General features: G+C 40.1%; 1 long non-coding RNA gene across 1 annotated transcript in view; it reads left to right on the top strand.

Moving 5' to 3' along the window:
* LOC134739535 (uncharacterized) overlaps positions 1-12,443 on the top strand; it is a 148,602-nt gene extending 136,159 nt beyond the window's left edge. The window contains exon 3 of the long non-coding RNA XR_010126315.1: positions 11,701-12,443. This is a non-coding gene — a long non-coding RNA (uncharacterized LOC134739535). The remainder of the gene's footprint in view (positions 1-11,700) is intronic.
* Positions 12,444-13,423: the final 980 nt, after the last annotated feature.

Here is a 13,423-nt window from a genome sequence, read left to right as displayed (position 1 = left end):
ATGTTGAGAAGTATCCGTGGCACATAGTATTAGGAAGCATCCAGCACAGGAGGATGATGTAGGCTGGGAGGCTAGACCCATCTCATCTTTTCATGTCTTTCTGATTGCTTTATATTCACTGGAAGCTGATTAGATTGTGCCCATCAGATTAAGGGTGGATCTGCCTTCCCCAGGCCACTGACTCAAATGTTAATCTCTTTTGGTCAACACCCACACAGCCACACCCAGGATTAATACTTTGTATCCCTCAATCTATTCAAGTTGACACTCAGTATTAACCACCACAGTGAGCATTTGATAAATTTTAGCTATTTTCTTATATTGTAATTAAAACCAATTTAGAGACATCTTCAGAAACAAACAGCCCTGTGATTCCGTTTCCTTTTAAGTACATTCAAAGCTCTGTCTGTAAGATGAAACAATACATTTCAGATGTTTATGCACTTTTGCTTTAGCTAAATCATTGTCTAGCATAGAAGTAAAAATGCTCAAATGACAAGGTCTCATAGTTTTCATTTTTCAAGTTTTTTCCCCAGTTTGTGGATAGAAGAAATTTTTTTTAACCAAGATGTTGACATCCCACGTTTTTGGTAAAGACTTGACCCCTGTTTCCAGGTGGTCCTTAAAACAGTGCCACACTTCTTACATATTCCTGCACATCATCTATAAGAGGGATATGTAGCCTAGAAATAGACAAAACAACAGGTTTCCACAAGGGTACAGACTTTGAGTCAAAGGACACCATGAAAAAGGGTGTCCTGAATTTATTCTTAGAGACTAATTTCCTTGCCACTCTTGAATTTTGCTTATAGCACCAGAATTTTATTACCACCATTTTCTTTTTCTGAAATATGTCAAATATTTGAAAACATAGAAGTAGATGATAGGTGTGATATATTTCAGTGATTTAAAAATAGTAAATTTTCTAAGCCCTTGAGAAAATTCCTTTTTGTTTTCTTTGGAAAATGTTGAATATGAATCTCACTGAAGTAAAAAACAATTGATTTATGTGCATTGTATTAGTCTGTTCTCACACTAGTAATAAAGACATCCCCAAGACTGGGTAATTTATAAAGGAAAGAGGTTTAATTGACTTACAGTTCTGCATGTCTGGGAAAGCCTTAGGAAACTTACAATCATGGCAGACCTGGGGATGAACATGTTCTTCTTCACAGTGTGCCAGGAAGGTGAAAATTGAGAGCCAAGTGAAGGGGGACGCCCCTTATAAAACCATCAGATCTCCTGAGTACTTACTCACTATCACAAGAATAGCATGGGGGAAACCACCCCCATGACTGAATTACCTCCTATTTTGTCCCTCCCACCATACATGGGGATTATGGGAACTACAATTCAAGATGATATTTGGGTGGGAGCACAGCCAAACTATATCATGGGTCAAAACAAAAATGAACTGGATATTATTTATAAGTGCTCCCTCAACCCAATTTGTATTTTTCTTAGGACATTTATTCAACTTCATGAATGTAATACTATGCCAAGTGGTTGTTATGCACTGTGATTATTGGACACAAAAATTCTTAGGGCTATTACAGACAACTGTTGTGATTAAGTTATTGATAAATTTCACATGAGACCATAACAATGTTGCATCAAAAATATTAGAAGACTATTCATGATATCCAGGAATATGCAATTTAATTCTTTGACCATCTTTAATTGGCTTAGAATAGTTTCCTTGGAGAATATTTAATAGAGATTACTCATGAGAGAAAACAGAAGAAAATAGGAATGGAATCTGTTGGGCACAGCTGGAAGTGCAGTGTAAGGGATCTCCTTGTGTACTAGTCACAGGGTTTTTTGGGTAGGGAATCTACACAGTGGCTGACAGCCATTGCCTGAGATGTTCTCAGATGAAACATCTTTACAGGCATGACTGTGCATAGAAAGTTGCACCAGCTGTAGAAATTTCACACCATCTGACTGAACATAGCCTTATCCCTCAGAGTGTAAATAAACTAACTCAAGATTACTAGCAAATCTGGACCATCCAGATGGCTCCAGCAGACATTTAATTGATAAGACAAAGAAACAACTATTATTTAGAGTATTTTAATTTTATTTTGTGCCATGTTTTCATATATGTGTTTATTGAATGAGTGGAGTTGCTACAAGTAAAATCATGAAACTTAGTTTTTCCTCATGCCACTGTCTTTGAAACATAAAATAGTAGATCTCCCTTTTCTGCTTGGACAATATTTGTGGCAGACCTTGTGGCAAGTGTGCTTATTTTAGATATTGAGGTCTAATTTGGGGGCATTAAAATATTCACTGTTATTTAAAGGAAAATGTGAGTTTTTCATTCAGTTCAATGCTTCTCTCCCTACCCTAACTTTATCATGATTCAGTTTCAGAAACCTACATAAAGAAGGGGCACATGGTCACTTTCTTTTGTCTTTTCTTTCCAACTCTTTAATAATAATTGTCCTTTAATATTTCTCCTGTACTCAAATTCAGAGAGGAGTTTCCCTAAAAATAAAAGCCAAGTCAAAAGTGACTAGTGTATCTGACATCTGGCATTGGTGTCTTAGCTGGGATAGATGCCCAAATATGTCTGTCTCCCAATGGACTATTCTGTGGGTTGTTCTGAAACTCCCCCACGTGGGAAGCTCTCACTGCAATATTTTGTGAAAAGGTCAATGTACCTTCTGTATTCTCTTCTCACTTCCTGCTTCTGGTGTTACACCACAAAAAGACTCCTGATGGAGTCTATACACTCATCCCGTCAGTGTAACCTTCAAGATAATTCATGTCTCTTTGTTTACCAGGGTCCTCTTGGACCCTGAAAAGAGCTAACACACTTGTTCCTTACCCTTCTTATTAGTGCTTCTTGCTTCCTGTCTCTAATTCTCTGCCATTTTCATCTTTCTCCTCAGCTTTACTTTTAAAAGTGTCGATGTCAGAGTCACATACCAAATTCACTACATGCAGATCTCTAGGTGGTTGATCGAATTGATTTGAAGAAGTTTGAGGTGTAAGGGAGAAATATTTAACATTCTGACGATTATTTCCAATAAATACTCTTTATACATGTTTCTGTATTTGTAGATAAGCTTTAGGTAGATGATGGGATAAAATCTGAAGAACCAACTTTGGGTCAATCCCTCAGCAAGTCCTGAATAAATTATCAAGATATTTATCACCAATTGTTCCCATTTCTGTGCCTCAGTTCAAATTGAAATGACAGGGGACATATCTTTTAATATCCTATCACATATATTTCATGTATACGCTGTCTACATGGCAAATGAATCTTCTGTTTGCTTTCTTGTTTTTTGTTTGTTTGTTTAATATCATCTAATCCTTTATGAAGGCATTTAAGCATTGAACTGAATTCCCTTCCTGTGCCTCAGGAAAAAATTTAGGCACCTATTGGAGCTGAATTATCTTATACTATAAATCTCTCAGTCCTTTTTGAGCAGAAAGATAATCAGGTGAAGTACTTACTGAACCATTCAGATACAAAAATATTTATCTTGGTTGATAAGAAATTTAAAAACAAAATGTACTGTGGCAGAATATATTACAAAGAGGAAAAAGAGAGAGATTTTATATAAGGCTTCTCTAAGATGTAGTAGAAGAACTCCCTCTTTTTTTGTTTATATAATTGAGATTTGAAAAATGTCCACAGTGCAAGCTGATAGCTTTTAACTAGTTCTCAATTATGAAGGATGTTTTTAAATTCTGAATTTCTGTAGGACTCTAAACAGAGAGAAACTGGAGAGCCAAGGGACCTGAAGTCAAAGTTCAAAAGTGTGACCAAAATTAAGAAATATTACAAGTATATTAAAATTAAGCAGATTATCAAATTCTAAGTGTAGAAATAAGGTTAGGTCTGTTTGGGTAAACACATGTTTACTTAAATTATTTTATATATACCAAATATTTATAGATTGAGGCTAAATTCCAAGAAAGCCACTCTTCAAATTTGAAGATGTTGCCATCATACAAAAGATTTTACATAATCTTTAAACAAAAGCATATAGTCATACATAAAAAAGCTTTCTTTCTTTTTTTTTTTTTAAGGTGGAGTTTCACTCTTGTTACCCAGGCTGGAGTGCAATGGCACAATCTCGGCTCACCACAACCTCCACCTCCCGGGTTCAAGGGATTCTCCTGCCTCAGCCTCCCAAGTAGCTGGGATTACAGGCATGCACCACCACACCTGGCTTATTTTGTATTTTTAGTAGAGATGGGGTTTCTCCATGTTGGTCAGGCTGGTCTTGAACTCCCGATCTCAGGTGATTCACCCACCTTGGCCTCCCAAAGTGCTGGGATTACAGGCATGAGCCAACGCACCCAGCCAAAAACACACTCTTTAAGGCTAAAATCATTTTACTCCATATTGTGTTGCATATATTAAACTTAGTAGCTTTAACAAAACACGTAAGAATTTTAAATATTAACCAAAAAAATTCTTAAAAAATCAATTTATGTCATCCCCACATCACTGTGACTTATCTGTATAATAAATTCATTTAATTCTATTACATTTATTTTTTATTAGAATGTTGCTATTGTACTCTGAAGGGTCAAATGATACAGTTATATAGTATAGCACCACCAGAAAAATATTTTATAGCAAGAGGAAACATTGAGAAAATATAGAAAATAGTTCAATTGATTGGACATGAACAAATATCTTTTAAATACGGATATACTGGTGACCAGAGTCTCTAAGAAAATTTTAAATTTCTAAGAAATTTTTAAGAAATTTTAAATTTCTAAGAAAATTTTAAATCTATTAATGAATTTTATATATATATATACACACACATATATATGCTAATGAAAAAATATGAGAAATAAATCATGGTCAACATTTCAAAATTTATAATTTTTAGGATACCACAATTTTCTGGATTTTTTAATGTAGCATTTTATTTAGTCAGGAAAATTTACTGAATGTTTTTGTGCAAGGCCCTGGGGGATGCAAAATAGGGTAATTTGAAGTCATTGGCCTTCAAAGAGATAAATTGTTAAACAAAGAAGATAAGGTACATGGTGCCTGATTGACAAGGATGGCGATTCAGAGTTAGGAGGCAGAAAATGCCACAAGAAACATGATGCTTTCCCAATACTTTGCATTTACCTAATAAGTTTTATCATATGAAATGAGTGGCGGGGATCATAATTTTATGACTGTGCACTCTGACTTTGTGCCCTTGGACAAATTATATATCTTGAGTCCTCATTTATTTTTTCTTCACAATAAGATAGTAGTTCCTAATGCATGAAATTGCTGTCAGAATTAAGCTATATCTTTTTTAAAAATTTTTTAAATTAATTTTTTAGATGGATTTTCACTCTTGTTACCCAGGCTGGAGTGCATTGGCATGATCATGGGTCACTGTAACCTTCACCTCCCAGGTTCAAGTGATTCTCCTTCCTCAGCCTTCTGAGTAGCTGGGATTACAGGTGCCCACCACCATGCCCGGCTAATTTTGTATTTTTAGCAGAGATGGGATTTCACCTTGTTGGCCAGTCTGGTCTCAAACTCCAGACCTCAAGAGATCCGCCCACCTCAGCCTCTCAAAGTGCCGATTACAGGCGTGAACCACTACTCCCGGCCCTATATGTTTAACTTGGACAGTGCTAGACATACAATCAACTGTCAATTAATAATAGTAACTTAATATAAATTATTAGAAAATTTTATTGTTACTCCCACTTTACATGTGAAATGCTGCCTACCCTGAAGCAGCTTGTATCTGGCAGAGTTACCTAAGAAAAGCATGTCTATATGGCTCACTCCATGGCTTTCTTAGGAAGATTCCTTTAAATGTCATGCAGTTTTCTGTTTTCTCCTTCATCCCTTAACATTAAACCTTCCAGATGTTTCTTTTCCATTCTAAAAGCATGTACAGAAGAACAGAGAATAAATTGCATAATCTGGTTAGCACCTAAGTGGCAGAATCCTAATTCTGGTCCCTGTTGACAAAGCCAGTGTATCTTTTCCTGCACGAAAAGAAGGAAACTTAAGAGGGAGCAATGACTTTGGGCTGGAGGGAAATGATCAGAATTTAAGCTGGATACTAAAGGGTACTATGCTCGTTAGAGATCGCATTGATCTGCATGTGACACATTTCAGCCAAACATAGGGGGATTCGCTGAAATTTTTCCTCTTATAAAAAGTGCTCACAGCCAGATAGTGCCTGGCTTTGGTTCACCAGCTTGAGGATGCTGGGGCTAAATTTCCTTTCTCTATTCTTCATACTGTCAGATGGATGTTGAAGCTCCAGCCATTACAACATTATTTAGACAGCAGGGGAGAAAAAGGAAATGGGAAGTTTGACACATGTATTAGTAGAGCAAATTTGCCCTCCTATGCCCGGCACATTTCCAGTTTTCTGTCATTTTTCAGAAATGTGTCATATGATCATCCCTTCCTATAAGAGACTCCGGAAAGAAGTTTTACCTTTTAAGGTTCATGACAGTGAATCTGATGAGACTGGTAAAATGATGGGAATGTATACCGAGTGAACCACAAATTATGTGCCCCAAAGGTGGGCTTACTTGCATGGCCAGAGATGGGAGAAAGAAATTACAAGCAACCAAAGGTTCAGAGATTTTGGAGACTGATGAATAATCTAGTCAGAATCAGAAAGCAGTGGTTCTTAGGGGTCAACCAGGCCGGGCGAGGTGGCTCATGCCTGTAATCCCAGCATGCTGGGAGACCGAGGTGGCCAGATCACGAGGTCAGGAGATCAAGTCCATCCTGGCCAACATGGTGAAACTCCGTCTCTACTAAAACTACAAAAATTAGCTGGGTGTGGTGTCAGGTGCCTGTAATCCCAGCTACTCAGGAGGCTGAGGCAGGAGGATTGCTTGAACCCAGGAGGCAGAGGCTGCAGTGAACCGAGATTGCGCCACTGCACTCTAACCTGGTGACAGAACAAGAATCTATCTCAAAATAAATAAATAGATAAATAAATAAATACAGTCAACCAAAGGAGTGGGGAAACATTTATTTAAAAACAGAAAAAAGTCTCATGAGAGATACAAATGAAGACAGTGTTTTAGAAATTACAGAGATTATGGTTACAACTCTGAGAAAGATAGAGTGTAGGAGGAAAAGAGAGAAAATGTGAAGATAATCCTTGAGAATAGCTTCACTGAGAAAGCAGTAATAAGACCAAGGAAAGGTGCGGCCAGAGAAGCAAGACAAGGTGGAAAGTGAGTAGCGTCATAGAAGCCCATGCAGTGAAGGAAAGCAGGGTCGCTATTTGGAGACTTCAACTATCCTACACTTGCATTAAGAAAAATGAAACGAAAAACCCACTGCTTTTAAAGTTTCTTCCATGACTTCAGAGAGAAATTCTTGTAGACTCTCTGGGAAATGTCATGACTCAAGGCTTGAGCTAATTGATGGAAGAGGATAGCAGCTGGAATAGAATACAAATTATTTTAGATGTTTTACTGTCAAAGAGAAGGGAATTCAGTGAGGTTGGGAGTTACAGAAGATAACAAACAAAAGAAAAGTTATTTTATGTAGTTTTTGTGTTTTGTTGTTAATGAGGAAATATTAGCATGTGTGTCAGAAAAATGCTAGTGGAAATTTAGAGATTAAAATGGAAAAAAATAGGAGGGAAAATACTTGGCTTTTTAAGTGGATGTTTTATTTATTTTTGATTGTTCAAAGTCTGATAATGTACAGACTTACATGCTTGCCAAATATAGTTCATTTGTTTAAGTAAGAGGGAATAACATTTATTAAACTGTTGAATGTTTACTATATTCCAGCAAAGTTACACAGGTTATCTCATTTGGTGATTGAAAAATTCCTAAGAATATCTGCTTCAAAATGTTGGCATGAGAATGCAATTATCAACATGTAAAATGCTTAAAATAGGTCCTAGCATGTTATAAGCAGTACTACTATAGTTATAATTAATAGCAATTGTAGAAACAATATTTTACACTGCTTTCTTTTATAGAAAACTGGAGTTCAAGTAATTTAATAAATGGATCTGCATTCATGAAAGAAAGTAAATTAGAAATTACTTTGAAAGAAACTAAATTAGAATTCTGTCTCAGGTGTGTCTGACTCCAAACCCCACTGAGTTTCAGTAGGAACAGATTCTGTTAAACATCTTAAGGAGAGTGTCACAGTCATAGGCCTAGTTCAGGGACAGAGACAGTCTTCTACAGACTTAGTAGAGGAGTTGAGTTTATCAAAAGCAATGAATAATTCAAAACCCAATTCTTAGATAAGGTTATGGTTATTAAAATAGAATACAAGGTAGGAACAAAATGTCAGCAGCAAAATGGGTAACCAGGATGAGCACAAGTTGGCGTCATTAGTAGTCAGGGTATTGCCTAATATTGGTGAGGTGCTCCTTAAATTTCTTCTGCTAAAATGTTAGATTTTTTTTCTGGAGGCTAGAACTATCCTACACTTGCATATGGGAGGCAAGCAAATTTAACTTTTAGAAAGAATGGCATGCAAATGCTAAGAATCAGGTAAGGCATTTAATACTAAAAACTCAGTTATTAAATCAAGTTAAATAGAATAATCCTAAATTCTTTAAATGTTTATGTAGTGCAGTTTGCAATATACTGAATCACTGATCCTTGGATCTTAGGGCACTATATCAATTTATATATATATAATCAATCAATCCAGATATGGTCAATTTTTCATAAAAAAGTAATTGTTATTAACCACAGAAATAAGCACTCAAATAGAAACCACATGTAGTTACTGTATTCTTAATTTTGGAGACTTTAATGACTTTGAAATATTAATTTATGTATTTATTTATCCTTCACTTCACAAACATTTATTATAAAGTACCGTTCAGAAGCCAGTATGTTTGGAAATAAATAATGAGCTGGCTCTCACCTGTAATCCCAGCACTTTGGGAGGCCGAGGCAGGCAAATCACGAGGTCAGGAGATCGAGACCATCCTGGCTAACATGGTGAAACCCCATCTCTACGAAAAATATAAACAATTACCCAGGGGTGGTGGTGGGCGCCTGTAGTCCCAGCTACTCGGGAGGCTGAGGCAGGAGAATGGCATGAACCTGAGAGGGAGAGCTGGCAGTGAGCCGAGATCGTGCCACTGCACTCCAGCCTGGGCAACAGAGTGAGACTCCATCTCTAATAATAATAATAATAATAATAATAATAATAATAATAATGAGCTGTATACCTGTAAGAAAAATGGAGTATTCCAGAGTGAAAAAGCCATGCACTTCAGAATTAGGAATTATATACCATCACATAACATATAGATTACAAAAGTAATACAAGAAGGATTTGCAAATGAAGTAATGTATTCTTTCACACTGAATCTAAGATTTGTATATATAATTATATAAATAATTATATCCAATTAGAAAGGTCAAAAAAGGCAAATATAACAGTTATTTTAAAATCCCAGGGACTGTGTATATACGTGTTTATTAAAGAAGCTGTCAAAATTAACCTTTTAGAATTGTAACTAAATGCAAGTCCAGCTGCTCACTGCTCGAGGGCCAGAATACAAGAAGCAAAGTGTAGTGAAAGGAAAGCAACTTCATTCAAATGCTAGCAGTTGGGAAATGGTCAGGTTCTTGCCTCCAAAAGACCATTTCAAATGTTAGTCTTGGGAGAAGGGGTTTAAAAGGGAGAGACTTGGTATGGAAACCAGCAGGAGAAACACAGGGTGCAGGTCTGAATATCTTGTTCCAAAGGCTATCTTGAGTCACCGTCCACCTGGAGTGCTGGCTGGACCATCTCGGTTGTGGCTGGGTTGTAGATTATCTGTCCTGAGGCAATCTCCTTGTTGGGGAGAATTCCGCAGCTGGGCCTCCTTGCCTGGCTTATTATAAAATTAGACCCTGGAATTTCTTAACAAGCATGCCGTTAGATAAGTGTGTATGGTGCAAGGGACTGTCTGCTGGGAAACAGGGAAGCAGAGTTTCGAAGTACATTTCAAGGCTTTATCTCAAGGGTAAGAAAAAATGTTTCTACAATCTGTTTCAAGGTTACATCTTAAGACTTGAGAGGAAAAAAAGGAAAAAAAAAAGGTTTAAAATGAGTTTCAAAGTTAAAATACTTGGTTACAAAATTAAATAAAATGCATTCACATGGGAACATCATCATCGATATATGCACAAACACATATGCACATAAATTTTCACTGCTATTGATGTTTACTATCTACTCATTTAGTATAAACGCTTGTTTCAAGAAAGATTAAGTGTTAAAAATCATAACTTTATCTGAGAGATGAATGAGTTAAGGCTAATTAAGTACTTCATTAAAGAAAGAGAACATACTAAAGTATTAATTATATTTAAAGCCTCAAACAATATACTTAAATTATGTGCTGAGCAGTTTTTTTTAAATGAGTAAGTTACAAGGCTTGTTTAGAGGAAAAAATAAGAGTGTTTTATCTATCAAAATCAAATTTTGCTAAGGCAGTTTCTAAAAATGATGAGCCAAGAGGCTGTTAAATATTTTAGCAAATGTTATATTTATGAAACAATAACAATGCCAATTTATATTCTTTTCTGTGCTTAAGTACTAGATATAATGTCATGTAGGTCAGATGAAGGATATTTATATTTAAAGTGTTCTGACATCTCACTGGTTCTCAGTATAGATAGAAAGATGTTAACTAATTCTAGACTTTTAAAATTAATTCAGGGATAACCAACCATACAACAACTATTGAGTTTATAATTTCCAATTCAGCAGAGAAAAAAAATGATAAACCTAATAATTGGAAATTGACTAAATGTCTTCATAAAGACAGAGATTTGTGGAATTCAATTTTTTAAAAAGTTCAACTATATAGCTGCTTTTTATAAGGAGTATAACTAAAATGTAAGGACATGAAACTCAGCTGCCCACCTGAGCTGCTCATTCCCAGCACATGGCCAGTGAGGACATAGCGAGTGACGAGGAACACATGGTCATCCACGAGGAGGGGGTGATGATGTCATTGCTGATGACGGCTTTAGCACCACTGACACTGATCTCAAGTTCAAGGAGTGGGTGACCGGCTGAGAGTGGGGACAGCTCTGGGGAGGAGCCAGAGGGCAACAAGGGCTTTGGTGGGAAGGTATTTGCACCTGTCATTTTTTCCTCCTTTACTCCTGCCGCCCCTTGCTGGATCCTGAGCCCCCAGGCTCCCCCGATCCGCCTGCAGTTTTTGGCAAAGTCTATGGTCCCACCCCGTCCTCCTCCTACACATACTCAGATGCTTCCTCTTCAACCTTGGCACCCACCTCCTTCTTACTGGGCCCAGGAGACTTCAAGCCCAGGAGTCTGGTCAGGGCAGCAGAGCGGGCCCCCTACAGCCCCTATCCCTGGGGATGGGGGCCCAGGGACGCCTTCCAAGGTGACCTGTTTCCTCCCAATGGATCCTGCCACATTCTGGTGCGAGAGACCTGAAAGTGTGGGCGACCTGGAGCTACCAGGCCCCTCAGTCATTGCGGTCCCTCCCAACACTAAGGCTTTCCTAGGCAGGAGCTGGGCTGAGCCACCCGGGGGGCAGAGCCTGAATAGGAGAAACTGACTGGGCTTTGGGGGTCAGGGCAGAGGGAACACCACGGACATGGATCCCACACTGGAGGACCCCACCATGCCCAAATGCAAAATGAGAAGATGCTCCAGCTGCAGCCCAAAGCCCAACACCCCCAAGTGTGCCATGTGTGATGGGGACAGCTTCCCCTTTGTCTGTACAGGTGGAGAAGCTGAGGACGGGCTGAGGGAACCGGAGACCGAGAAGGCGCTGTCCTCTTCACTGCACACGCCCTGGACCAGTGCCGGCACTGATCATGCAGCTCTTCCAGGCCCACTGCTTCTTCCTGTCCACTAGGCCACAGCCGCCCTCCAGGCCCACTATGCACACATCTTCCCCTCCAAGGTTTGTTCTGCCCCTGCCCTGACTCCCAGCCCTGCGGGGGTCCTGACCCCACCTCACCTGGCTCAGACTCTGACGCTGCCCTGGCTGCCCTACCACTGCCTCTGCCCGAGAGTCACGTGAGGCTGACAGTAGGGGCAGGGGCAGCAGTGGTTCCAGTTGGGGGGCGGTCCAGTGGGAGGAGCCTCAGCCTCGCGGGCTGCTCTGTGGGATTGATGACTGCATGATCTTCTGGGCACCTCACGGATCTTCAACTGCAGATGAAATGGATGCTGGTGGTGGGTGCAGGGCCGCTAGGAGCTGCTGCATGGGTCCCAGAGGCTGGACTGGGGCAGGTGCCAACTGAAGCTGCTGGGGCAGCATGGGCAGGATGTTCTGCACACAAACCTTGGAGAAGAAGATGTGTGCATAGCGGGTCCACTGCTGCTGCCCCTGCCCTGACTCCCAGCCCTGCCTGACCCCATCTCACCCTGCTCAGGCTCTGGCGCAACCCTGGCTGCCCTGCCACTGCCTCTGCCCCAGAGTTGGGGCCTCGACAGCCTGGCTGGAAGGGGACACCCCAGCCCTGCCTCAACACCTGGGTCCCTCCATAACTACCACAGGCAGGTGGGTGACCCCAAAGAAGATCCCAGGACTCACAGTACCCCCTGAGAACATGGACAGTATGTGGGGGTAGCAATGGAGGGCAGGATGGTTATCTTCTGCCGGGTAAAGCCATTTAATCCTTTCAGTTTGGGTGGCACGGAATAAGGCCTGCTTCTTTTTTTTTTTTTTTTTTTTTTTTGGAGACATAGTCTTGCTCTGTCGCCCAGGCGGGAGTGCAGTGGTACAATCTTGGCTCACGGCAACCTCTTCCTGCCAGGTTCATGCCATTCTCCTGCCTCAGCCTTCCGGGTAGCTGGGATTACAGGTGCACGCTACCACATCCGGCTAATTTTTGTATTTTTAGTACAGACAGGGCTTCACCATCTTGGCCAGGCTGATTTTGATCTCCTGACATCGTGATCCGCCTGCCTCCACCTCCCAAAGTGCTGGGATTACAGGCGTGAGCCACCATTCCTGGCCAAGGCCTGCTCCTCTTATATATACCCCCTACCTCTGCAGCTGTGCCAGGGGAAAGCTGGGCAGTTTCCCTCCTCCGAGCCCCTGTACATACCATGAAGCGTGGGACCTTCAGAGCTTTTCACTTTTCGGAAAATAGCTCCTGCTGGGGCTACAAGATGGAGTGTGAAGAGGGCCTTGGGCCACAGGGAGGCGCCTGTGGAATAGGGGGAGTTCATGCATCCCTTCTTTCCCCAGAGGGGCTGGACTCAGGTGAGTGTGGGGGTGGGGGCTCCTGCACTTCGACAGAGGCAGCGGCAGGGTTTTCTCCCCATTCCCTCTGCACTCTCAACTTGAGTTGTACTTTTTAAGAAAGTGATTCACCCTGCCTTTGCCCCCTTCCCCAGAACAGAACACGTTGATCATGGGCGATATTTCTTATTGTGCCAAAAAGTTGCCATGACCGTCATTAAACCTGCTTAACACCAAATAATAAGGAAAAT

The sequence above is a fragment of the Pongo pygmaeus genome, chromosome 3 (assembly GCF_028885625.2).
Source record: "Pongo pygmaeus isolate AG05252 chromosome 3, NHGRI_mPonPyg2-v2.0_pri, whole genome shotgun sequence".
Taxonomy (NCBI): domain Eukaryota; kingdom Metazoa; phylum Chordata; class Mammalia; order Primates; family Hominidae; genus Pongo; species Pongo pygmaeus.
This window is presented reverse-complemented; position numbering and strand designations above follow the sequence as displayed.